A 5,086-nucleotide genomic window follows, 5' to 3' on the forward strand; every position below is an offset into this window, starting at 1 on the left:
AAAGCATACAGCTCTACAGTTTGACTTGAATCAATAGAGACTGTAGTTTTGTGWGAGATGCGTGGTCTCATATCCGAAAAGCATCCCATATTGTGAGGTCCTGATTTTCCTTAGGGTAAGACTGAACAAGCAAAACAGAGGTGCTTAAAACACTTTTCACTGAAGGTAACCTGGAAAGACAGAGAGAAGTGTACACTCTCTTGTCTCTGTGATACAGAAACAGCAACTAAAAGTTATCCATAATCCCTTATTTTCAATCTCTTATCTTTTATATTGAAGACTGTCAGGGTAAAGATGTTATACTGTGCTGAGGAAGATAGAGTTTCAACCAACTATTATTGTGGCTTTCTGGCATCACCATGTAGTAGTTTAATAATTGTTTTAATAATTTAATAACTGCTTTATGTTAGACATTGATTCTTTGCCCATTATATTTTGTTGGAAAGCCATCCAGCTGAAGCCCTAGTAGAGGAGGTTTATGGTATGAGACATTAGGCAAACTATATCTCATTCAGAGAGGAGTAAGCATAATCTTACAAACAGCTGATCAGTAATAGCTATTTTATTTCAATATCTAAGACTTATTGAAAGTGTAAATGCTACCTTTGTGAAAGATCCAGCATTCTGTAAAAACAGCAGCTGGAAGGGATTTTCAAGTGCAAGGTGATTCAAGAGAGAGATGATTTAGTGAGCTACCTACTTCCTCATGTAACCTCTGGCAAGTTACTTGAGATCAGGTCCATAAAAGGACTGAGGCACTGCCAAGACAGTTGCTTAGCTCCCAGAAGGAGTTTCTCAAAGGAAAAGAAGGAGTTTCTTAGGCTGCAGCACCTAAGTACACTGCAGGCAGGGAACTGTTTGTCTTCTGCGAGCAGCATTCACAACCCCAAGCAAGGCCACACCTATGTTAGGCAATGGGAAAAGCTGAAGAAAGGGAGTTGACGCTCTTCTACCAACCTGTAGCCTCAGGTAAAACACCAACAGCTCTTTCCTCATTTGAATCCAGGGAAATTGCTGCAGGGCAGAGACAAAGGACAAGGCAATCGTACTGATAAAACAGTTCAGCAATTAGAACACTTAGAAAATGGAAGATTTATTCAATACCTTCCTCTRCTGGAATGAGTTCAAACCTGTATAATGTATCTGTTGTTTACCTTAGCTACTCAGCCGTGGTCTATGTTTGTTGCTCTTCTCGGTTCCTCTAGTCAGAGCTGCAGCTCTGTATTGCAATGAATGCAAGCTTTGAAAGCACATAGCCCCACAGCACAGTGAGAGAAGGGCTGCACTGGGTCCAGGTCCTGCTCCCAGCCCTGCTTCTGTATTTTAGCCATGGCAACTAATGCCAGATGTTCATAGGATCACTTCTAATGCAACCCCTTTGGCTGTTTTTGAATGTCACATGGTCACAGTTACTGTCCATGTCTGTGCAGAACACGCCTAACACAAGGCAGCCTGAAGTCACTGAAGGGTGGGAATATCCCAGGAAGGAGACAGTGCCCAAGGCAGCAGCATCTCGGGAAATGATGGGCAGCAGACATCAGGAACGCTGGTAACTTCACTGGTGACTCACTCCAGTGTCTACAGATTCCCTGATGGCTCAGCAATTTGGTGACTCAGTCTGGTTTTCAGTGGAAATAAAAACAATTCGATCTGTGTGGGAATCCATCTCTTCTTCATCCATAGCTTTTGAACCTACTGGCTTCCAAATGTCATCCAAAATTATTAGAGAAATAGAATTTTCCAGAGTAATTGAGCTCATAAAAAGAGACAGCTGGGGAGAGAAGAAGAAAGGAAAGGAACTAGCAGGTCTTTGACCAGTCATATTTCTTYGTGCTACAAGAAGACATACAGGTTTAAAGCAACTGATGTCTTCAAAATTATTTCCCATTCTGTGATGGAAAGTACTGATGGAATGCGAACATATTGATATGATTTGTTTTTATCCATCTCCAGTGCCAAAGGTATTGGCTATCTATCACATAAAGTTGGCACTTTCATGTCTGCCTTGGATGAAATATTGTATTTTCAAGACTGGAAACAAGTTAAAAAAAACATCAATGGGAATTTTTACTTCTTAATAGTACTCGTGTTAAAGATAGAAAAAAATATATGTTAGTCCATATACCATCTACACAAAATTTTAAATAATCTTACAGCTTTTTGTGGGTCTTGTAATGAAGTTATATAACAAAAATATTAAAGAACAGTCACTTACACTTAAATTTAGTAGTCCAATTTTTAACACATTCCTTCCAGGTGTAGTCGATTATCTGTGCACATCAAATACAGAGGTAGATATAAAATCTTCTTAGAGCATATAATGATGTGTGTGTGTACAGTGGCAATAATTAATCTTAGAATCAGTAAGCTTCTTTCAGTTGCTACAGGCAGAAGGGGAAATGAAGTGTTACTTCTGGTCTGCTTAACTCACAATATGCTAAATAGAGTTTACATTTCATTAATCAGAGGAGATTTGGGTGTTTATTTCACTAGACAATTAGCCATTTTATTAAATTCATTTTAATAATGTACATTGATCTTAAGGAAAAATTAGCATCAACTAACAAAAATATATTTGTTCTATATGTGCCTTACRTTGTATAATAGCTTAAAATTAATTTGCTAATTTTGAATTTTCAATTCCATATCGCAGAAGAATAATTACTGTATCTAAATTATTGCCAATATCTCCCAGCAAAGTGGCTTCTCCAGTGTAAGTACACATAATCTTCTCAGACTAAACCAGCAGCCACTGTTCCTTCACCCCCCTGTGCTGCTCCCACAGCTGCCAGTCTGATGTTATGTTACTCATCTTCTCCCACCTCGGTCTACATACACAATACAAGCACTTTCACCTTTTGTACTGTACCCAGTGCCAAGGTGGATTCTAGCGTCCCTGTTAAAACACAGGAGTGCTGCATGTCTATCTCTGGCTCTTTCTGTCTGCACTTGTCCCCACGCTGGGCTCCACAAATCTTTCTTGATCTGTCCCAAGGGCTGAATTTCACCTAGCAAACAGGCTTGATTTCCACTTGTCAGAGACCTAACTCACGTGTCACTCTTTGATAGACTGCGACTGTTCCAGAACAGAGTTACTACATAATTTCAGCCTTGATGTAGTAAGGAGCCCAGCTGCCAAGATCAGTGGACGTGTAAACTGTTAGCAAAACTAAATGAGGGTGTCAAACCTAATTCAAATTAGTCCTCTCTTAATGACTTGAAGGAGCTTTAGTAGTATGCAGTTTATATTCAGAGGCATCTTTAGCCACAAGTAAGAAAAGCCACAGGTCCTGAGCGTTTATTAAATGCTCCAGGTCCATTCCAACAGYGAAATGGAGATACTACAAGTCAGTAACAACTTAAATGAGATGTGCTGTATGACCTATATGGTCTATCTGTAGTTGACGCTGACAAGTATCTGGTCTTATGCCTCTCTGGTCTCATGCCAACTCATAGATATCTTTATTTAATCACTTATGAATGCTCGGATTTTTAGGCCAGATGCAATTATATCAAAAGTATTACAATCATCAAACCTGACCTTCTCCATGCTTGTTCCACAGAATTTCACCAAGTGACTGAAATACTAAGGTCCTAAGCGCTGTTAAGCTCTTAATCAGAAAATCACTGCACTAGAGCTGCAAAAGCAGCTAGACCTACCAAACTTTCATGGCATGTACTACTTTATCACAGATTTTATTAATCAGCAATGGATGTGTAATTGCTTGTGACAGATCTAAGATAAAAGTCTGAAAATGTATTTTGCAAAGTCACTGTTTTCGAAGTAGATGGACTAAATGAGTCAGATGGCATTTTAATATCACAGGGGGCAGAGCACAGAAATAGGTTCTCAGCTGCCTTTTTTTTTTTTTTTTTTTCCCCTTTCTTTGCCTCAGCCTAGAGTCCGTGCCTGGGCATGCAGGACTGCGATGCCAGATTCTTGATTTTCCATGACTCGCCATCTCGTTGGATTCCCAGGAGTCTGTTTTCAGAGTTCCCGTGAGTCAGAACTGTAGTAGCTTACTGGGAATATCCCTTCCTACATATATAACTGCTATGCATGCAAATATATACTGGGAAGATATACTTTGCAATTATGTGATTAATTTTCCTCTAGACTATAGGAAGACCAAGACCTGAAAGTGTAAAGGACTTTTTTAATTAAAAGGTTCTTTAGGAGTTTATATTTCACTCTGTTCAACAAATTGGTGCACTGGAACTTGCTGAAAAGACAAATAAATTAAAAAGAAGAACAAATAAATTCAAGTTCATGCCCAAGACTTAATATTTCTCTGTTATCTCTCTCTCTACCAAATAAACTATTTTTTCTTTTCCTCAAAATTTATTCTTAAAAAGTAACTATAAATTATTAGAACTGCAAATGGGCGTTTTTATTCCATGATGAGTCATTACCAAGTCATGAGTGATTTGAGAAGGAAATCCTCCTACAACAAAACAAGACAGGAATAATGCAGCAGCATGTCCGTCATTAGCATGACAWAAATAATTATCTTAAGTACAAACTCAATTTAGAAAGCAAAATTAATTATTCTGCACAGAGGAAATTTTCAGACATGATTTCAAGCTTAGAGCAACCCTCTTTTAAAGCACTTCTGCAGAGCAGAAATCCATTATCTTGACGTTTTTCTATCATTTTTTTCCTGGTATCAAGTCTCCATAATCAAATAGGACAAACTAAGAAACCAGGGCAGGGTGACAGCAGCAGTGGTCCTGCAGCCCCCAAGGCAGCATCACAGGCAGAGGGGCCGCAGTGACCCCCAGGCCTGCCCACACTGCAGTGAAGCCCAGACCAGGACGTTGGGGCAGCAGGTCATCAAAACCTGGTAGCCCGGGGCCGCTGCTTTCCACAAATGCAGTAACCAACCCATCAAAATTTCATTTTTCCGTTAACCAGTGACCTCGCATCACGCCCCCTCGGCACCTCCTCCCACGGGAGACGCCAGGACCTGACCGCAGGCACCGGAGGGATTCCCCCCACCACGCACACACCCCGCCTTTCCCCTCAGGAACTGCCCGCTCAGTGAGCGCGGGGACCCTCCCCGCGCCATCTGCCCCGCCCGGCCCC

Source organism: Rhea americana, unplaced genomic scaffold (genome assembly GCF_003343005.1).
Source record: "Rhea americana isolate MKP2758 unplaced genomic scaffold, rheAme1 scaffold_64, whole genome shotgun sequence".
NCBI classification, from domain to species: Eukaryota; Metazoa; Chordata; class Aves; order Rheiformes; family Rheidae; genus Rhea; species Rhea americana.